We start from the raw sequence: 23,424 nt of genomic DNA on the forward strand, positions 1-23,424 counted from the left end.
GACAACCTTCTAATTACTCGAAACTGATTAAAACGGATGCTTCCATGCCACTGTTAACCATGGTAAACACCGGCGCAAGAAGAATCAATCAGTGCTAGACCGACACGCTCGCCACGTCGATTTTCTCCTCAACGAAGGGTCTTATCGAAAACTTTTGTTTTACATTTTCGATTCGTTTTTACCCCTGGAAATCGCTCGGAGTCGTGGCGTGTTCGTCCTCGCCCACCCCGAGCAAACAATGTCATCCATTGGTGGATGTAACGTCTCGTCCTACTTCGACTCCTTCCTGATACACAACGACCGAGTCACGCGTACACAGTTACGTCACAGCTCCGTTGTCTCAAGTCTGTTTACATTGTCGCGGAAATGCAGTCCACGGGCGGAGTCGAGAAGCATTCTCCTTAGCTAGAGCAACTCAGCGGGTCCATTCTCGACGGTTCCGAATAGTACTCGGTTTGTTTACTCTCGAGCAACATTGCGCGCTGGGTGATCTACTCTTTGCATACAAATTGGTATATCAACCGATTCCCTGGCAGTCTATATACATTGGATTTTATTGCTACACCTGGGAATTTCAGGGATCGTACTTGTATTTTTCATAGCTTTTAATTGGAGGTTTTATGCATCGATATCGGGCGAGGGAGTAGATTACTTACGTCAGGGTCAGGCAAACGAGACGTGAAACTTGAACTCACCTGAAACAAACGAAAGAATTGCATTTTTAGTTAAATCGACAGTGGAGCGAATGTTTGTAACATGTTTGAATGTTTGTAAGCTTGTTTGGGTAGTGGAATACTTTGTGCAATAATTGGATCGAGGTCAATTAAGATCAATTAAAGTCAACCGGTGATATTTAAGTAGCTTAACATATCTGAAAGCATCAGGCATTCACGCAAAATTTATTCAAACAGATTCATTCGTCTCTATTAAAAAAACAAATCTGTATCCCAGTAGTTTCTCGGTTAGAAATTAACGTCTAAAGTCAATATTCTTGAAAACTTGAAAGAAGTCCAACTTTGAGATCCCATATTTTTTTAATTACATAGAAGCTACAAAAGCGATAACTTAAACCATCCCTAATCTCCTCTGAGCTATCATATACATATGTACGTCAATGTCATCGAAATCTGTGCAAGTTCGAGACGATTCAAACGCACGGACACCTCGAGGCAAATTGAACTGCATTCCCCAGCCGTTGGAAGAAACTCTTGTGACATCGTCTTCGGCTCGGATTGCGTATTACTCATAATAGGGGTGTGCGTAATAGCCCCGGTGGGAGCAGGGAAATTAACGTCACCAGTCTCCATCGGGACGGTTGCGTAACAAAAATAAACAACGGCGTCGTCCGTCAGGACGCGACGCCTCGAGCAACGGTAATTACCATAAATTACAATAATTCGTTACGGCGGACCGTGGCGTTATTATAATGTTAAATCGGTCGGTGAATCGGACCGCCCACGCGTTCGCTTCTATGAACTCAGAGACCAAGGGCCGGGAGGGAAGAGGCAGATTTCCAAAAGGCTCTCGATAACGTCGATCAAGGCAACGTCCATCGAACCGTGGACTTTCGAGGCGATCTCTTGGAATTCAGCCCGTCTATCGGACAGGTATCTGCATAAATCACCTTCACAATGAAAATAGTCGATCGTTCGTTTCTTTTTGGCGAACGATATCGCGTTACCGGCCACGAATGCGTTTAAGATACATAGTTGTTTCGAGATAGTCATATGCGTTGAATATGCGAGGGGAAAAATTTCTTTTACGAATTCAAGGCTTTTCTAGTAGTTAACGCTAGGTTTGCGGGCCACGATCATTTTTACCCATTTCGAATTTCACAAGGAATAAAGGACCAAGCATAGATACAAACTACTTCGGTAATAGACACAAACGTGATCCAAAAATTGTTAGAAAGTCAAATAGAAAACAAACAATGCAGCGAGGATATTCCAAGTCTCCGTAAATCTTAAGGATTGAATTCTGAGATATATTCTACATGAAACTACCAAGGTACAGATATTCTTGGATTGGAATTTTTCATTTTTGACTAATTTCCGGCGTCTATCGCTCGAAATAACGGATAACAAATTGGGAAATAAAGGGGTCCCGGGACCGAAACGTGAAAATCGAACGGCCACGCGAGTCAGAGAGACGAGGGGCCGGGAAGTGACGAGGATAAATCTTCGCGTCGGCCATTCGAGGCTCGGGAATTGCAAGGGAACGCGTATAATCGAACTGCCAATGTCCCGTGCCCGGGAACGCGGACTCGATCAATTAAAATAACAATATGCTCAATGGACCGCTTTGCATATAAATTAAAGGGGACATTGTTCGCCTGTATCGGCACTTTTCGCGGTTACCGCCCTTCCTCCGCGGCCCTCCGCCCGGAATCCCCTCGTTTCGAGGACTGTTACGTGTAGCGGAGTCCGAACCGAGTCGGACATGTCGATCTGAATGGTAACGAGGGGAAGTTGAACGAAAAAAAAAAAAAAAAATAATTGGAGAAAAAAAGGGGTCCAGCCAAATTTATCCGAGTTTCGTCGACAGAGCCGACCGTATATCCGCGGTTTAATGGCAAATTTTCTACGCGCGACCTTTTTCCCTCCATTGCTCGCTCGCCGAATTCTATTTTCGTTACATTTCCATAGTGTTCGTGTTTTGCGCGGACCTTTACGCGACATTGTTCCGAATCGATTTTATCGAGACTCTAGTTGACTGGTTTGAGGGGGGGGGGGGGTGGGGGTGGGTGGGTGAAATTCAATGGAATTTTTGTGATTAGAATTGGATGGAGCGGACTGGTGCGCGGTCTCAATTCTTGCGTGAATATATACGAGTATATATGACTCGTACTTCGGTGGAATGTATCATAGAATAGAAGTGAAATATTTTGGAAAATATTAGAAATATATTTTAGATGTATTCTAATAAATATTCGTACCCTCTACGACTTTCAAGGAAGTTAGACTAAATTAAACAACAGTTTCGATATTACCAAATGAATGTTTCGTTATAAATGTGTAAATGAACAAGCTTATACATGTATACATATATTTGTATATACATCAACAGATTTGTATAACAATAGATGTAGAGGGTGCCAATATTTATGGGACTGACTGTATGTTCGATTGTACCCGAGCTAGGGGGCCGTTGGGCCCCAACAGATCACTACCGTTCAAAGTAACGTACAGTAAGAATTGAACGAATTTAAAGAACGAAGTGCATCGTCGCGAAAAATTGCGATTCGTGATGGGAACTCGTGAACAGGGACAGAAAACGCTTCCGTGGTACGGGGGTGTTAAATTTCAAGCTAGGCAAAGCATACATTGCCCGAAGAGCGATGAGCCAATTCTTGCCGGAAGATCGACTGTCCCCGTTGTTTCCCTCGATTCGAGCAAACCACCTCCCCTACACTTATGGGTCCCTTCTTCCGGTTGTCTCTCTTCCTCGACGCCGATCTAACGCAAATAGAAGCGTCTCCCGTCTATCTCGTTAAAAGTTACAGCGACGCGCGGCTACCCTTCTCAGGTGACCATTACTCTTGCTTCTTGGTTGGTAATTAACGATCCGAGGTAGACAAGATTCTTAGCTAGCCACGGATTTATTCGATCAAAATTGCAATTGTGTAAGAAAGACTCTTACGTGTACAGTATTCCTTTTGGTTGGTTGTCGTTTCAACGAATGAGAAAGTTTATTTTAGATTTTCGACCCAATTCTCTCCTGTAGCTATCGATTACGCGAAGTTATCAAGCTTAATTGCCGTTTAATTGCTCTCGAAAATCGAAAAAGCGACGGTGACGTTCGACGATTAATTCGCGCAGCGGGCATAATCGGTAACATTTTGAGGTTTGGCGACACGCGAGTTTCGCATGATCCGTCGCGTTGAATCTGTCGAATTTAGCGGGAACGTAACAACAATACTGATTGTGCGTGGATTATGGTACGCAACTAACGGTAATTTGATATTTCGAGAAATTAATTACTATGGTAGATTTCCATTTGTATCGCGTTACACCATTAACTTTATTGCGATCATTTAACAAGAAATTGATTTCGTTTCTTGCATCGATAATTAATGCGCGATACGTGGATGTAACGTACAGAGTGATTAAAATTGTCATTTGCCAGACTACGTAGGATTTATTGCACTAATGCATTTGTGACATTCAATGACATAGAAAACATGCATAGAATGTGCATAATGTATATTGAATATATTCTACAATTATAATAATGATATTATTATCTCACTTTGTATAAGTGCATATACTTTGTAGTCATGTTCAGCATGTGTTTATCATATTACTTTACATCAGAAATGCATAAAATGCGTAGTCTGATCAGAACATAGTTATACTTAGTGCCTCGTTGAATGTTTGGAGCCCAGGATAAATTTCCGACGGTCCCTAAAAGCGACCTCGAGGCGGTCCATGGACGGTCGACTCTTCGTCTCGTGATCTGTCCCCGTCGACTCGTGGCTTTCCACTTTTTCCTCTGGGGAGTCTCTATCGGGGAATTTCCGCGAAACTGGCGGAAAACTTTGATCGAAAAAAGTCCCGCTGGGAGAAGCGCGGACGACTCTTCTCGTCGAGTTTTGAGCCGAGCGAGAGCCCGTGGCGTCGCTATATTTCTTTTCCAAGTTCGCGTACTTCCAACGCCGAAACGTCGTTTCGTTTTTAAGCCGGGCGCGTGGATTACATCGAGCAGTCGCGATCCACCCTGTTTCTCGATCGCCGGTTGGAGAATTTTCCGGCGTAGTTGGCGCAAGCTGGTCCGCGTACCTGGTACCGTTGGCGCTGGTTCATAAATATCGATCTAGCCTCCGAGTCGACACACTCGCGCTCCTGCAGCGGCGTTATTAAAATTTCGGCCAACCTTGGAGTCTTTTAACGGAAAACGGTATTCGAGGATCCGACTGGCTTCAATTCTTACGCAATTACGGCGGAGATCTTTCGAGATAAACTTTATTAGATCCTCGGCGATGGGAATGTACGTTTCACCGATTGATGTTTAATGGGTGCCAAGTATTTTAAAGAATGATAGCTCGATATAGAGCGTAAAATGGAACTTGAATGTGGTACGAGCGAGTGAAGTAAAAGCGAAAGTATTTGTTCGATGGGTGCGAATGTAAGCAAGTATTTTAACCCTAACATTAAATTCTTCGACTATTTAAAAAATACAAGCTCTGGGGTTTATACTTTTATGAAGGGTGGTTGTACAAAGGAATTTTTTCATTGAGAAGTATTGAATGGACAGGAAGAACCAAGGATTTTAGTCCTCGTGTAAAAAATTTCTCTGCAAAATTAGTCTTCACCAAAGTCAATGAAAATTGCAAACGTCCAGAGGTATCATTTCCTGAACGATTCCAAAACAACACAAACGATGTCTTGAACCCTGCACTAATTTCTCATTAACTACAAGATACATACTCCAGTATCACCGAAATAACTTTCACCAGGGTAGAAAAAGTCTCACACGCAACACATTAAAACCTGAATATCCCACGTTACGAAACAATTCGATTTAAAATATCATCGCAAACGTGGTCTTTCCAAGTTCCATAGTCTCGGCAACGTTAAAAATGTGTTTCATTCGAGAACTAGGAAGAATTAGGTCGAGCAGCAGTTGCCAGAAGGAGACGTCGGGTGCGAAGTCGGCGACCATTCATCGCGAACGGTCAAAGAAAGCGCAGAATGGTTGGTCAGGGTGGTAGACGCGTGGCCATGGTCAGTGTGCCGCGTTCGTCGCATACGCGGAGCAGGTCGCCTCGAAGATGAGGCCAGAAGCCGCGCTGGCGGATCGCCAACCACCTTCCGGGAAATCTCTTTAATGGAGAACAGCCTGACTGGTTGGCTCGGCTCTCGTTCCCTTCCTCACCAATCATCCACGCGCGCCGCTCCATTTTCCCCAGCGCCTAATCATTTATTGAAGCCCGACAGGATCGAACGAACGCGATACGCGATATTCGACACGTCGAGGGAACAAGTGAATGGTAGCACCTCGACCCGTGACTTATTCACCCGCAGTTCCTCTGCAGCCGACGATAAATCCTCGACGCTACCGTTCGCACCTGGAAAGAACTGTCCTGGAAGGAACGCACGCACCAAGCAGAATTTTTACGCTGTCCAGGTAGAAAGACGTGGATTATTTTTAACGCGTTCATCCCGACAGTGACAGTGCTTTCCGGTATAAGTAATGACAAAAATAACCAGACATCGATTATTCCTTTATCACCGAAATAAATGTCACAGCCCTTTTATTACACGACAGAGCATGATTCCATCTGTATAAATTACACTCCAGAGACCTGATGTTATTAAATTCCATACCAAACAGCGACATATAAAAATGAAGTATGCATCGAGTATACAGCCCGAGGACACACACCTAGATAAACACAAAGCGCGAGCGCCTCGGGTAGCCGGTTTGTTTAGCCAGGAAAAATTTCATGATTCTTCCGCGATCGACTTAAAAATTCGAATTACTCGATACATCGGCCGATCAACGAATCAATTTATTAGCGTGCAACAATTTCGTTCCGTTAAACATATCGGATGACCCAATAAATCTCGATAGTCGCGGGCCATCTCATTGCCTACGGAAATTGAATGAAAAATTCAACGGGCAGTGCACCGCGTTCTGGAACATCGCGGAAACAGTCGAAGCTCCGAACGTAGCTGGTTGCGTAAATTATTCACCAGAGTCGAATCCGCCAATAATTACATTTGGATGCCTCGCGGCGTGCGTACGGGTCGTTTGATTCGAAGCGAAGATCCGCGAGCGATGGGCGAAACTCTTGCTCGTGTAACGATCGCTGCAGCGATGAATAAAAGACGAATTTTGTATCGGTCGTACAGAAATTGTAGGAAATTTTATTCCTAACGAAGGATACGAATTCCAGATTTATTCGCGGGAATAAAAAGGAACGGGTCCCACTGGACGTCGCTTCCTTCGGGCTGAGGGATCCATTTGTTTTTATTCTTACGGATAAATCTGGAATTTTTATCATTCGTTCGGGGACGAAGTTCGATTCAGAATTGAAACTGAAGTTACGGGAATTATTCGGTGTTAGAAATGTAGTTTTAGGGTTTTATAGACTGTTATTAAGTAGAACATAAAACTAGGTAAAGTGAGACATAAAAATGCGTTGCTAGGCAGAGACAGGTAACAATTTTCTTCTCTTCTCGGCTGTAGCACGAGGCGTGCCACACTCTAGCACTGAAATCACGGCACATACCTTCCATTAATCCCTCATTACAAACAGTAAAAATGCCCCTTCTCGACTTCTGTTCGCGAAGAGTAACGAGGAATGATTAAAAATGAAATTAGCCAGACGGAAAGTCTTTAGACGCCTGCTGATCCACCAATTACGCGAAGGGAGAATCCGGCTCGTAACTCGTCGGGGCTGCGGGAGTCAGAATTTTGACGGTGTCTTTCCGGCGAAGTTCGTTACGTTAACGCAACTTCGGTCGGGAAGTTCGCCGAAGTGAAATTGGACGAAATTCGACGACACGTTGAGTCGATATAACGAGCGGAGGCTCGTCCGACGCGAACAAAGCCGAGCTGCCTAATCGACGATATCTTCGCGGAAACTTGGCGGAATTCCGCGCAGCGTTCCCGCGACCCGTGATCACCGCTGAACCGCGTTCCAGCCATCGCTTGAAATAACACATTCCCGTAATGGATTGCGTCGGAATTGAGTTGGGACGGTCTCTTTGCACAGCGAGATGTTTCCGGTCGCGTAATCTCCCCGTATAATCAACGCTCCGCGTTGTCTCCTCGTCCCTTCGTGGACTCGTTTCACAGCATTGTCTAGCCGTGGTGTTCCATCTAATTTCGCCCTGGCGACGTTTGCCTCGCGACGACCGATCCTCTCGAGACGGGTAAATTGGCCGATTCTTTAGTTTTTCGCGATAGGCGACGTCCCACATAATTTAAATGTCGTTGCTACACCTTTCTTCCGAGATATGTATTTATGGCGAATAGGGGAATATGGGTGACAACAGGACTTTGAAATGACTATTTCTACCGTACTACTTTCTTAAATGTCTCATAAATCTCTCCAAGCTCGGGGTAAACAGTTCCGAGTAGTAGGGATACCATGTGTCTCTTAGACAGGGACCTCTCGCGGTTCTTAGACAGGGTCCACCGTAATTAAAAATAGTCCGAACATAGTCGCGTTTGTACTCATTTTTCTCGGGAAAACCTCATCAACAAATCCAACCCATTTGTAGTACTTTCACGAAGACATAACGAAAAATATAAATATAGCTAACGCACCAATACTCTTCAAAGTTCGTCCAGCACTGCTCCAGCCGAAGAAACGTTAACAGTGGTGGGGAGCTTTCAATTCGAGCAAAACATGTTATCGATATTCAAGACATTACTGTACAAAGAGTCTCCCAGCAAGCTACAGCGCGCTCTCGTATAGATTGACGTGGAATCGGGTGGAAGCTGCCTCGCGACAGGGCCGAAACAAACGAGCCGCAATTTATCAAAGTTTCCCGCGCAGCCTGGGCAAAACTCGATCCCCGCGACGGGAAAACTTAAACCTGGCTGCCCGTCACGGTGTATCGAGTAATTAGTTTCCGTGAGTGCGCGGAAGCCGCGCCTTCTTCGCGCGTCTCGACTCGAATACCGCCGATTAATTAATCCCGAATTCGCTGCCTCCTTGTCTGGAAGCGATTGACGGCCGGGTCGAAACCGTTCGCGAGAACACGTCGTTATTTATCCGAGTCAAGGATTAGAAACAGCGATGCGGCTGGGTTTCGTCATCTTACGCGATTTGTTTTCTTTAAAACCTTTCCGGAAGCGTAAGCGCGACAGTCCCTCAATATATGGACGGATTTCTCCCTCGATATAGCGGTACACAACGCTAGGTAACTGTAGCTGTTAGTTTTGGTGACTTGGTGATTGGCGAAGCGAGTCAAAGTGTTACAGTGAGGTGATCAGGAATGAAAATAGAAATTTCTATATTTTTCCATGTATTTTTCATCGAGTGCTATAAAAAGAAGCTTTCTCGACGAAAATGAGCCCAAACTCTGCTCTGACAATTTTTAATGTTGCATTAAAAAAAAGAATACTTAGTTACGTATAATTAAAAATGCTCCGAATGGAGCCGTGCTTGGACTCCTTTTAATCAGGCGAGTCTCACAAACAAATTCCTGATACTCTCGTTTCGATATCACGAGGAATAAACTAACTTTAATTTTCATTAGGGACTCGTGACACTCAGCTGTAGATTAAAGTAAATAAACGCTAATCTCTGGAATACAATTGCTATCCTCCTTCGATATAACAACGCCAACAGCCCTGACAAGCGGCGTTATATCGAGGGAACGCCGTAACGATGCAGGCTTTGTGCAATAAAGGCGTTAGGCGAAATAAATAAGTTACGGGCACGCGAAACACTCGAGGTTCCGCTTGAGGGAGACTTCCGAAAAATTAAATCAACGCGGTAATTCCATCGCAACCCCCTTTCGTTCTCGACGGGGAAACTACGCGATACCGCGGAACCAGGTGAAACTATGAAAACTCGCGTCGCGCTGGCTTCTCTGTAACGTGAGCTATTTGCTCAGTTGATTAATTAATTGCTGTTTCATCGTTTAGATAGCCACAGGGCGTTTCGAGTTCCATGGTTCAGAGGTTCTTCACCCGACCGTGCACGTTCTTTTATAAAATTAAAAACTGTGTATTATGTTCGCCATGAAGCAGACTAATCAGACTCGTCCGAGAGAGCTCACTCTAAACAATAAATAATCGTTCCATAAATATTCATACCCTTTATATCTGCTGAAGAAATTTGTCTAAATTAAATGACAGGTTCGATGTCTCCAAATAAATGTTTCGTTACAAATATGTACACAAATGAACTTTACACTTGAATATATTTATAACGAGAAATTTGTTTGGAAATATCAAATCTATCGTTTAATTTAGACAATCTTCGATAGATATAGAGGGTACGAATACTTATGGCTGTATATATGACTGTATATAGATTCTGCAAAGAATTCATCGAATTTATTGCCCATTTACTTTCACTTGAAACACAAAATACTTGCTAGAATAGAGAAAGTATCCTCGGTAGTCCTTCCAATGACCTAACAAAGACCAAAACCCTCGATTTAGCGATACAGGAGCACAGGAGCCTTAACCACTGGCTGGGTACCACGAGGGGCGGTAAAGTAAAAGTCACAGAAGAGTGTATCGAGGATCGTAACGTGGCCGCAGATTGCCGGACAAATCGTCGAGGAGTGAACGAAGCTGACGAACGTTTGAAAGTTCGTGGCAGATTGCGAACGGGGGTGGCGCAGGAGCGCGCAGGATGGAGGGAAGCGAATGGTCATTCGACGAGTCGTAAAGATTACGGGTGGGAATGGGTGTCGGAAGAGGGTACAATAAAGAGGAAAGACGTACGAGTGGGCGTGCTTCGATCGGAGATTATCGAGTAGTTCGGGTCTTCCGAGACGCGTCGTCGACGAGTTTAGCGGACGATAGCTGTACGTGTCGGCTCTCGAGTTTTACGATCCTCCCGTCCCGACACCTCCCCCTTTGGTCGTTCACGGATTTGCAAGTTACAATTTCGACGGCCTGTTTCTCGCCCGTTTTAGGCTCTGGGAGTCCCTGGATCGTTCGCCGTTTACGAGCCTTATCGCCCCGAAGAGACTCGAGCCCTGTAGAATTTATTCGACGTGCCTAATTCCAGTCTCGATCTTCTTAATACTCGATCAGGCTTGCTTAACGAATTTCGCTAATCGGTATTTCATTCCGCAGGGGTATAATACTCGACAGAGAGGGTTGTTGATGTTGAGGTGTGCTATGCTGAGATACTTTGGGGGTTTTTTGATTGGGGAACTATGGAACTGGACTATTTTTGAATTAAAGAGTTATAGACTTGGGGTACTTTATTAGGGAAGTGTATAATTGGAGTATTTTTCGATCGAGGAATTTCAGAATTAGAGCGTTTCGGCCCTGAAGCTTGGACGATGAAACCATAGTGCACAGAATGCTATAGAAGATGAGCAGAGACACAAGCTCTATCTAAGCACTGGTACACAAAAAAAAAAAAAAAAATTAGACAAATATAATATACAATACATAATCGATGAAAGCAAGGTACACACAACGAAACAAAAATAATGGTAACGTGGTAAATATTTAAGGAAACACAGAAAAATGGAACCACAATTGCTTTACGATGTCGGGTCTAGTTAAAGAAATTCTTGTGGTATTAGTTGCTCGAATACCGTCTAAGTAAATTAACGAAGTGGTCCCGGCGTGTAATCTCGGCCCTCTGTCGAAGTAAGTAAGCGACGCAGGGTTCCAAAGGACCTTTGTCCTTACAACTTGTTTTGCGCGTTCGGTCGCAGTGGGCAAAGTCGGCGTTGCGGCGCCATCAACAACTGCATTTCCATATATAAACGAAAGGATTCGTTGGAGGGTCTGTCGGGTTTCTGGCGTCGCGCCAACGCGGCCGTGCCTCTGGCTACTACTCTATTCGCGCAGCCAGCGAGTGGATAGTCGACTAGGTAGTCAGCAGTTGGTTACAGTTCCTCTCTTCTCTGGTACGCTGCGTTACGCCGGCCAGGATCGGCGTGTTACCGCACCTGTGACTCGCCTCTGCTTTTTCTTTGAAATTAATTTTAATTTAAGCCGTCCCGAAGCCGTGTCCAGAATTTTATTAAGTCACCGCGACGCTCATGATATGAGCTTTCGAGCTCAGCCTTGGTAAATATGCGATGTAAAACAATTTCTTAAATTTAGAGGTAGACAAAAATATGGGCGCGTGCGTGTGCAGATAAAATGCAGATTTTTCAGATATGCGGGTAATTTTTTTGTTAACGGATCTTTTTGTTGCGAAATTTAAAGGTTAATTTAGATTGCTTGTTTACTGAAGAAACCTCGGATAAGTAGGAATGGAGTTACTAATTAACCTTGTAGCACTATTTTAATTTAAACAAAACAAAATTGTCACGAATAGAGATACTAACATTTTTATAAATTCATCACTTAGGTTCTCGATTTGACGAAGTTACGCTTCCATTAAAATTCATCTTCGACTAAAGAAGTCGGAGTCAAAAATTGCTCTCCAATTTACACAGAATTTAATTCTTTTACATAGAATTTTTTGATTTTACTAAATATTATTTATACGATGCGTACGCTTGAAGACACCAGGCGAGGGGATTTTCCATTTTCCTGTTCAATGGGACATTAATTAACATTTGGACACGAAACGATGGAACATTGTAAATTGATTTCGCTTGTCCGGTGTAGCTGGAGAGAAAAGTAACAGGTACCGCAATGCCTCGATATTACGAATGTTTAAAACAGTTACTCGAGTTCCGCAGCAAATAATTGTTGCATACGAACGAGCTGGAATAATTATTTGGGGTGCGACGAATCGAAGTAATTGCGTGAAACATACACATTAGCGCGAGGTAATGATGTATTTTGAAAAATCGTCGTTGTTGTCGCGATAATGGAATATTGTCAGTTGATATTATAATATCAATATTAGAACGTAAATGGTTCCATTACCGTGGCGATTACTTGTAAACATCCTTCGAGTTGCTACTCGAACCCCCATCGAATCAATGTTGTTCTATAATTAATACTTCGTAGAATTTTGAAGGTGGCTGCTTATTTAACCCAACTCCTTCCAATTCACCCTGTACGAGCATCGACTTGGTCGTTACTTATTCACAACTCCCTTCGTTTGTCTTAAGTTCAAATTTCATCTACGATACCAGGCCCCATTAATGTAAGATTCGGACCGACTGAGGAAAGAACGGACGAGGCAACAGATTAACGTGATATATCTTCTGTGATACAAAATATGAAACGGAACACGGTTCTTTACAGCCACGTTCTCTGTGATGTCCGATCACAAGTTACAATTCAGAACCCGGCTTTTACATAAATAGTTTCCCTTCTTGGCATTCCACTTTCTGACATACAAATTCTATTATATTATTCTACATCAAGAGAAACATTTTTCTACAGTCCTCTGGTACCATAAATCGATTCATTTCATTTTGGGGCAAGCACCGTTTCGCTCAAGCTTTGAAAATAGCACGAATCGATGACTCGAGCGATTAGCCGTTTATAGGTTACGAGGTCGCGGAATATCAACGTTTCGACGATTCATTAATCGAGGAACGAGTCGACACGCCGTGGTCCATTACCGCCGACGACGGCCGCCTAATCGACGATCTAGCTCCGTGATACGTCGATGACGCGCCTCGACGATAATTAATAACCTTCGAAACGACGAAAACGTTTCAAAATATCGGCGTGTCGATTCGAATCGACGAAAATGAAAATTCGGTCCCGTTGTCGAGCAGGTTTCGTTCGAGATTTCGTCGATAGGTTTCCGTTCCCTCGACAGGACTTGGAATTTATCGCGAATTTCCCGAGGCGAAGCGTGGAACCGGAAAAGGATCGCCCGTCTTACTGGAGACGCGATTAAGCGTCCTCGATTTCGTTCCCTCCAGCGATGGGGCTTCGATCACTGACAGATCGCGAAGAGACTGTCGAAATCAGGCATAACGGAGATGTATTTCTAAACACGTCGAGCTAATTATTTCTGGTCCCGCTAAAATGAACGCTGGAGGGGTATAATAATTAATTAGAGACGGGTGGAAAGGCGCGGAAATTGGAAAATGAATAAAGAATCCAGCATGTATTGAAATTAATAATATGCGCTTGCCTTGCTTTGTTCATGATCGTCATTCAACTCTTGAGCAAACATTTAGAAAGTAAATAGAACAGTAATGCGATAACGAAAAGCACTTGCGAGGTGTTTCTTTGGCTTTTTTTGGCGGCTTGACCGAGAAACGAAATTTCAATTCAAACGTAAAGTATATGAGAGCACAATGATGCAAGAATGTGGAAACGAAACGTGCCTCGAACACTCTCGAGGATCCATCGGATAATGTATCGTTTGTAGTCACCGTGGTACTTAACGTGAATGCGAAAGAAAGAATAATGGCTTCTGTTGTAGACGGCAATTTCGTTTGTTGAATATTGCATTGTTTTCTTTTGGCTTGACGATTCAGGTCCTCTTTGGACAAATCGCCGAAATCTAACATTGCGTCACTCGCGTTTAAATAAAAATGCACGCGAATAAGGAAAGGCGATTTATAAGGAAGAATTACCGTAGAGTTCAAGAACTTGAGTCGAAATTGGATTTGTTCAGAGCAGCGAAAAATAACGAAACGTAATTTTTACGACGAATTATTACCGACAGTTCTCTCGACGTAAGACATTTCTTGTACTCTTGTGACTTCTGATTTTACGAGGAACCCTGAAGCGATACGTCGTCATCCAAACGCAGACAGGTTGCCCATCTTCGATACAGTCGCACGCGAGCGTGCAGGTCCGAGTTTTAATCGTAAACCACAACGCGAAAATTGAACGGAGGTTGACGCGCGGGCTTTAATATCATCCCGAAGCTCGTGATTTTTACGATGAAAATGGGAATCCGGCGCGAGGTAAATAATGACGTGAAAGCTGCCACATTCACGACCTCTCGAGCAAGAGGGATATGCCCTGGAGCCGAGCCATTACTGCTTACATCGCGCTGCTTTTAGCTTGTAAAGCAACGGCGGTGGATATTTACCGTGGCACCGCGTGCCCCGATATTCGTGCTTTTATCGCGTCAATAGCTGTCTTTTCGTATCGGGGATGCCGGTGACGCGAAAAAATTCACCGTACAAGGGAAACTGGTCGACCTTAATCGCCGCGATCGTTGCCGTTAAGCTCGACCTCTTATCCATCCGCGGCACGGTCGACCAGCAAAACCACGTGCCAGTCAAAATTCCGTCATGTTTGGCGCTTTGCTTGTCGGCGGTTTCCATTAACCTGTAACTGGGTTGGCTGATCGATATAATGGCCAATCTCGAAAGTAAACTTCGTTGAAATGTGAAATCAAAGACACTGGTATTTTTAAGGCAATGCGATTCATATGGCCACCACTGTGGCACATACTATTAGTACTTTGTTATTTAGACATGTGGTGGCACCTCCTCTCCTCACCACCAGGAGGAAACCACTAGCCATCTTCTTACATCAGCGCAGTACACATATAAATCTTATTAATATTCTTACAATTTAAATTTCATCTACATTTATATCGTTAATGCTGTAGAATTCTCTAGTATAATCACAGAGTTGATACTTTTCCATGTCAAACCCACTAGCCACTATTGTGGCCATCTTCTCACGTAAGCACAGTACATGTACACTTTCAACTTTCTTTCAATTCCTCTATCACTATACCCAAATGAAACGCAGTGCCATGTTTACGTCCAAGGATCTCACAGTATTTTGCCATTGAGGTGTCACGAATATCCCTGGTGCTGTAGGGGTTGGGACGAGGGGGTTAACCCGTGCTTCCGTCGCTACTCATGGTCGGCGGGTAAAACCCTTCCGCTCGCAAATTTGGAACGCAGCGGGCGCAGCCACAAAAGCGTTCTCCGTTCGAGAAAAATACGATTATGCGGTAACGAATAATTCTGCCTCGCGGTGGGCTGCGGACGTTGAAATCACATTTTCGGAAAATTCGCCGCGGAAAATGGCCGGCGTTCGCCCCGTTCGTGCGCGCACCGCCAACCGGAAGTAATGGACTGTCAAAGCCGCAGGGTTTGCCGCGGGAATGTTCGTAAATATTATGCGCGGATGTCCGCCGTTGGACATTCTTTTTCAATCTACGTAACGATCTCGTTCTAGTGCCTCTTGAATGATATACTCTCTCTTGTATTAGACGATGCTTGGATTAAAGGTAGTGATTTTTGAAAGCCTGTCAGTTTGTAGAAAAACATACAGGGCTCGAGAAATGGTGTTACTTTTTCTTAAAAGTGTAAAGAAATGATACGATACGAGCCGTTGTTTCCTTAAAGTTTAGAAAATGTCACTAACGAAGTAAATTAAGCAATCCTCAAAAATTTCATCAGAATCGGGCCTTGGGAGATAATATTTCTCCGCGAATCAGAAGTGTCCCAGTTGCGGATCGTTTCCCCGATAAAACGAGGCTCCGGCCCCGAGTCCAGATCTCTTAAGATCCAAGCAGTACATCGGTTACGTAGGACGTAGAAGATCGGAAAGAGGTAAAGCGGGGCACGGGGAGACGCGACGCGAGTGGTCGGATATTGGCCACGCCTGGGTAGGCTCTTAATGACATTTCTGAGATCGCTTCGGGGCAATATTCGGTCGGTGGTTCCCCTGCCTCGCGGTTCTCCCGGTTGATGGGAGGATGTAAGACACACCTTAATAGATATCGGTTTAATACGGGTGGGGTAAGAGCCTCGTCTTAACCGAATTCCCTTGCACCTTCGGTTCATAGTAATCTACGTACGCGAGCGTGCACGTTCGACGGCCATGTCCTCGCGGGATACCTGGGAGCCTGCGGGTTTACTGGCCAGATCCGTGGGACGAAGTTAAATCCTCGTTAACGCGAGATTAACGGGACGATCCTTGGGCGTCGTCGAGTTCCACCAGCTACCCGTCGCTGCTGCTTTCCTCTCGTTCGCTGCTCTTTTATCTGCACTCTGTTCTCGCCATCGACCTCTTTCGCTTCAGCCAGCCCGACCTCTTGGCCCGGCTAAGCCAGCAATTTTTTATTTCTAAACTGATAGTTTCAGTGTAACAGTAATCCAGGGGTTGATTTATTTGTTAAGTGTAGTTGAATGCAGATACCTTTACAATATACAATATATTACGAATGAGCAATCTTTTTTTGAGATCGATTCTCCTCATAAAAAGAAGTCGAAAAGGCTTCTGCCATTTTGCAATTCGAGACATCGTTACTGAGATATAATCGATTAAAGTTCACTGATCGTTGGTGCACCGTTGCTGCGTGCGCCATTTTACTCCGGTCAACTGATCGCAAGCTTGCACGGACATGTCCTCGTTCACATACTCAGATTCATATTGGTATGAAGAATTGATACTGATTTGAGTGCTACACTTTCTTTCTTTTAGTCAAGTATTATCTCAATAAAATTGCAGGTATATTTAGACCCAAAAATACAACGAATGACTTAGAAAGTGGTATTAGACGCGTTATATAAACGAGTCCCTCGATTGGAGCCCAGTTTTGCTAAAAAATGGCTCACGTCCAAGCTTTCCTTGTTGATCCAGCTCTCCCTTTCCACGGCTGCCTATTTCTCCAGTGTTTTTCAAGTCTGTATTCTCCCCCCTGCCTTATTCATTTCTCTCCGATACGATCTCTAATATACCAGAGCCAGCAGCCTTTTATTTCGCGAATTTCCATTCCCCGGCATCTTCAGCGCTGTGTAATTATTGTCAGAGGGCCAACCTCTTCATCGCTGTTTGTTCCACGTCTTTATCTACCCTCCCGTTAAATACGCCTCGTTGTCGCCGTTCTTTTCCATCCATGGGGGCATTAATCCCCCGTTTACAATCGTCCAGCCAGAAAAACATAAACACACGTTTAACGCTGGATACCCTTTTGCTGTGGGAAAACGTCGATCGTGTTTCATGATTTGGTACACAAAGGGGTAAAGGATTGATAAAGTTAAAATTGGGGGATGATTGATAAAATTAAGATTAGGAGATCGTTAATAAAGTTGAACGTATAGGGATTTATTTAGAGGAAAAATAAAATTTAAAATACGTAGAGGTTATTGTTACTTGATTAAAAGAATCTAAGGGAAATAAAAATATATCCATAGGCATTCGTGAATGATCATATCGGTTGTGCAACCTCCCTAACAGAGTATCAATCACGATCCATAAAACTGATGAACACTTCAACCCTAAAAATTCTTTATCTCCAAGAAATTCGTCTAATCGCAATTCCACGATACGAAAAGACGTATCAACTTTTGTTTCGTTGGAAAAGCATGTTCCGTCACGACAAACCAGGCGTCCTCGCGTGGGTAATCTTCGTGTTTCTCTTCGTCGTCCACGTGGTTTAGCGATCAACCGGCTCGTACGATGGAGTCGTCCGAGGACGACGCGTAACCGGCGCGTAAATTATCGGTTATCGATCTTCTTGGCAAATTACCCGCCGAGAGACTGCCACACGGACGAGTTCCAAAGACAGAGAGGGAATACCGGCGCACGGCTACAGTCGGAGGCTGTCTCAAGGACGATCCACTTCTTCGAGGCTCCGCCGTTCGAGATAAATTACCCCTGAATACACTCGGCAGAAGTTATTAGAATTTGCCGTCGACGAGAACGTTTTGGGACCAGATGCGCGCTGTCTCTTCCGGTGGAGACTTCGACGTTGACGCTCTTCAGGGGTAAGTTGCGTACGCGCGCGACGTCGAGGGAGTAGGAGTATTTTGGGTCGGTGAAAAGTGAGTATTTATTTGAGAATTTATTCCAAGCAGGTGGAGGAGCTTCGAGGATTTTACTGTCCATTTTTTGAGGTGCAAACGATATTTTTAGGGGGTTGGGATATATTCCAAGGAATTTAATGGAAGATTAGTTGGAAGTATTCCATGTAATATTTTTTATAATTAGAGGTACATTAATCAGAGTGAACATGTTAACGCACATGTTTATTCCACATGATCCACTTATATTCCCACCCAGGATATTTGTCAAATGACGTTAACCCACACGTGCATTCCACATGAAAGCGTTAATATAGTTTTGAAATATTCCTGTATTAATTGATAATAGGGGACTGCAACTGAATTTCACCGTTGTTCATGAGGTTCGTTAAAAGGATCCCCTTATGTTTCCTACCACGCACGGGAAAGTTCAGTTCATATAGAACATGGGGTAATTAGTTGATGTATTATCAGCATGTTTATGCTGGAAACTGTGTATTTTAGCGCATGTTTACGCGTCGAATGATTAAAAGAGGAACGGAATAGCGGGGAGATATCGATCGCGCGATTAGAAAATTCTCACCATTTTTATACAGCTGTACGCTTTCATTTCACTCTTCCAAAGAGATATTTCTCCGAATAAATAGTCGAAGCAGAAAATCGTCACAAACGTCCTGCTGGAAAAGCCTCGAGAATTTCGTGAAAAATCCTGCGCGCTCAAACCAACTTTGTACGATCCCAAACACCCATAACGAGCGTTATCGTTACTTCTGGACCAGGTCCCCCGTTTATCGTCACCGTTTCACCAGCTACCCTTTGTCGCGACTTAAATTGGCTTTCAGGACAGCCCGTAATTTCGCCGGGAGAATATCGCCCCGCGATTAAGAACGGGCATTACGAGTGGCACGAGAAGTTCGCGCTCTCCGCGAACGGTAAGCTCTTCCGTCGCATATATACGAGGCCGGCAGTAGCCATCTAAACAACTCTGCCGAAACAACGTCGTCGTCGCTATCCGCCAGCTTTACGACCATCTCTCGTGTCCCAGTTTAACTCCCAGGACCTTTACACCTTGTAAAGTACACCAGCTTACGCTCTGCCTTACAACCTCGTTGTGGCCGTTTCTTTTCTCGCCGAAAAAGGCACGTTCGAGACTCCGGATGGGGAAATCTTGGCAGGAGGATCCATTTCGAGTAAAGGAAAAATTAAATTATCCAGCATACATACCAGTAGAGTCCTAGAAGAGTTGTCCGTAAAGCACGCCTAGCGATAGGCAACACCTCTTCCCAAGTCACGCGCCATTTTTAAATACCGCAATCGTTCAGAAGGCGGCAACACTGTTCCTCCCCGCCACACGATTCTTAAATCTTTAAGTTTTCACGCTTTTAACTCCAAATAAATCATTAAACCTACAATTAGTCAACTATTCCTTTTACATGACGCGTTCCATTTACATTAATTTTTGCGCCGAAGGAGAGTTTCGCGGGACGCCGCGGCGTTTCGTGTCGTTAGTCGGCAGGGAACGTAACGAATTAACTCGAGCTGGAAATTGCACGGTCCTAAGTTACGAGCCCGACACTCGCGCCGGTCTCGAGACGAGTCGCTGCACCGTAACGAATGATACAAATTCATTTTCTCGTCTCTCAGACGATCAGCCGACTGCGAGCAGCGTGAATTACGTAACGGGACGATGAACGAACGGTGCTGCCATCTACGGCAAGACGGATTTCGTTCCTTAACGTCGGCTGCGGCGATTTTAATTAAGCAGGTATACTGATCAAAATATACGGTCCGTCTAAAAGAAATAGTACATTAGTTGTAATTCAGAAGAATTATTGGAGAGGTTTTTTGTGTAGTTTTATTTAGAAGTATCAACTCTGGGGGAAGCTGTAATTTGTTTCTATGGCGAAGAAAGTACCTTTCCCTTTTCACCAAAAGGTTAATGGTAAGGTAGCGCACCCTGCGTTGCCGGCAGTGAGTTCTGAATTAACGACAGAGCACTCTGCCTTGCCTACCGAATGGTCTGTATTATCGATAGAATCGCTGACCGTGTAATTATTTAAACCCAACCAGACTGGTACGTTTGAATTATGCATACCCCTTATACAACTGAGTTTGATTTTTCTTCGGCTGCTCTGAAAATATTCCGTAGAGCATAATTTGAATAAAGTGAATGGTTCTATCGTGTGAAATCGGGGGTCAACGGAAAAGGAAGAAAACACCGCGGAGAACAACGCGCGTAATTAAACGCGCGCGTATCGGCGGCGAGAATTATAATTAAAAGTCTCGCGGTCCTTGTTACGAAATTACCGACCGAGTTTAACAACTTCTCCGCAACTAATTTGATGGCGCAGAAATTCCAGAGCTTCTGAGCTTCGGAACCTGAATCCCACGGGCCTCGCGAATATCTCTGGAATTTCCCGGAGACGTCGACTGGACGATCGTCGTCGCGCAAAATCAACGTATCCCGTTTGTTTGTCCATTTTATTTGCTTATTTGCGCGGCGCGTACAAGGCATCTGACTCGCTTTCGTTGGATGTTACGAATGCGAACACATTGGTCATGATGATATTAAATTCTGTGAATATTGCCACGATTCATTTTGCTTTATTACTGTTATAACATCAACTTCCAAGAGATAAGGTTGTCTATTTACGTAAACACTGTCATGCAGAGATGTCGCGAAAGAAACTTTTGGGACAAGCCAATATTATTCGCGTAGAGTTACAAACAGCTACCATTCTCTGACGAACGAAAAGTTCCAAAAAATCGTCAGAAGTGACAACTATATTTAGCGGTCGAGCTAGCCGCGATCCAGCGACGTGGAGCGCGATCGATGGGACGGTTTACCTTGGCCACGGCGGGTTATTAACGACGATATTCGTGATTAATGGGGGAACGTCTCGTGTGGCGGCGTAATTCACCGAGTGCATCGCGCTTTCGTTCTTTGGCCGCAATCCGAGCGAGCCGTTTTCTCGTCCAGCGGCTCCTAACGATAACAACCAGCAGCTTCAAACAAACGCACGGTGCTTTTGCGTAATCAAGAAGAATAGGGCGACCAGAGGGAGAGGGAGAAAGGAAGCCGTCCGCTTCGAAGTGGTTTCACGTACCACCGAACAGTGAGCGCGCACTCGTCTTCATTCCGACGAAGCACCCGATCGGCCGAGTAGTTTGTTCTCATTTAGCTCTTTGGCGAACCTTCTCGGACCGTTGACGTTACTTTTCCCCGTTGTTCCCGTTCTTTTTACAGCGTTTCCACGAGGAGCGTCGAAAGAACCGCGAACTCGAGAGGGCGGTTCTTTCGGGTTGAAATACAAGCGTTTTTTGGGAAATTTATTTCAAGCATAAGGGACGAACGATTTATTCGAGGATTTAAACATTTGTTTCGAAAGTTTGTACAGTACAGAAAAGATTTTTGTCGTATCCTCGACTTAGATTAAATAAACAATTACACGGTCAGCAAAGCGGAGCGCTGTATCGATAACAGAAAACACGTAGTCGGCAACGCAGGCTGCTCTACCTTACCATTAGACACCGTCACGGTACACAGCAGCTACTAACACTTTCATTTGATCTTTTCAGGTCCAGCAACCCCTTCAAAACTGGTCTCACTCGTCGACAGTTGACGAACATTTCAACCAGAGTCCAACAAACCCAGAACCTTCTTGCCGTAGGTATCCAGGAATCATGGTTTCGTTCCGCGTTCGCGTATCATAACCTGTCAAGAAAACGCGTCACCAGGGCAAAGAGTTCCAACGGGGAAGATCGAGCGTTGGAAGACGGCGCCGGGATTCCCGGGGTTGAGAGAAATTCCACGCCGATGTCAGCTTCAGCAGGGCGTCGAGTGTGTTTCAGCGAGGAATCCTCGAGCCGTGGTGGGAGGAGGGCGAGGCGAGGCCTCGTAATAAGCGGGTCACGGTACTCTTGGTCCTTTCAGACACAGCCAACTGTGCCACTGCCTTGGCTTCCGAGCGAGGAACGTGTAAATGTGATGTTCAGGGCGACGCGAATAATAACGTCTGGACGAGTTGGATCTTGTTTCGACGCGACCCGAGGAAGCTGCCCGTCGAGCCCACCGCCGCTGAATAAAACTGCTCGTTATTAACGCGACGTATTAAGGCCGTGCTCGACCATCGAATGCTTACAGAGAAAACTCCACGGCGAGATAGTCTCTTTCTTTTATTTTTATCGCGACGTCGGACTCCGCGTCCTTGTTCGACAGCCTTCGAGACGCACAAACGAGCCCTCTCCTGTAGTTCGAGCTATTTTGCGAGAACCTTTTGCAATTATAGGATTGGGACGTGTTAGAGTAAGCTACGTTTAAATTCGCTTGTTAGTGGGGTAGGTAGCTGTTTCGATACAATGCTGCCTTTTGGAAACGTGTCAGGGTCGTTTATGCACTCGAAAGCGCGGTTGGTAATCATTTTGGTATAGGAGTGTCTGTTGCAGGCGAATTGTGATCGTCGAGTCACTTGTAAGCGGGGTAGGTAGTCATTTCGAAACAGAATGGTATCTTGAAAATATGTCAGGGTCGTGGACGCGCTCGAAAACGGAGTATACGCCAGTTTCATTTCGCGGAGTTGATCGATTTAGCTGTTCAGGTATTTTCCTGCATACAAAACCAGCGTTTCCTCGCGTTTTTCTATCCGGAAAGGCGGTCCCGTTCGACATCTCGATTCGGCGAGAGTGCGGGCTCACGAAACGCGTCGATTCATTGCCTAAAATACGATCCTCGAGAGCAGAAAATGGATTTCCTCTGCCACCACCACCCCCCTCCCCCTCCCCCTATTCGCACACGCGCTCGAGGGCTCCGAGGAGAGTAATCGCGGCTCTCCGCCAAACTCCAATCCTTTTTTCCTCGCGGTAGTAGTTCTTCGCTGGCACGGAATCGTGCTCGCAGGACCGTGAAACAGACGTAATTAAAACGAATGTAATTACCGACGCAGACGGAAGGACGAGAGGGCTGAAGTCTCGCGCGCTTCGGAGGACCCGAGGCTTCGTCTAGCGCAGCGATTCTCAAACTTCGGTTAAATCTATCCTTATAAGACGAGAACCTCTCGGTAGAAACACACACAGAAGCGACACTTAGAGAAGGAGGTACGTAAAATTTCTAAAAGAGTAG

The 23,424-nt window shown here is 44.8% G+C and overlaps 1 protein-coding gene and 1 long non-coding RNA gene across 4 annotated transcripts in view; both read right to left on the reverse strand.

Moving 5' to 3' along the window:
- Positions 1-23,424, reverse strand: part of LOC128880699 (cysteine-rich motor neuron 1 protein) — a 242,119-nt gene that overhangs the window by 54,000 nt on the left and 164,695 nt on the right. The window lies entirely within an intron of this gene.
- LOC128880728 (uncharacterized) overlaps positions 1-23,424 on the reverse strand; it is a 108,888-nt gene that overhangs the window by 1,142 nt on the left and 84,322 nt on the right. The window contains exon 3 of one of the 2 annotated variants that reach the window (XR_008457906.1): positions 681-695. The exons of the other annotated variant lie outside the window; for it this stretch is intronic. This is a non-coding gene — a long non-coding RNA (uncharacterized LOC128880728). Of the gene's footprint in view, positions 1-680; positions 696-23,424 lie in introns of those variants that run through there. 2 annotated transcript variants of the gene reach the window in all.

This window comes from Hylaeus volcanicus, chromosome 1 (assembly GCF_026283585.1).
Source record: "Hylaeus volcanicus isolate JK05 chromosome 1, UHH_iyHylVolc1.0_haploid, whole genome shotgun sequence".
Classification (NCBI taxonomy): domain Eukaryota; kingdom Metazoa; phylum Arthropoda; class Insecta; order Hymenoptera; family Colletidae; genus Hylaeus; species Hylaeus volcanicus.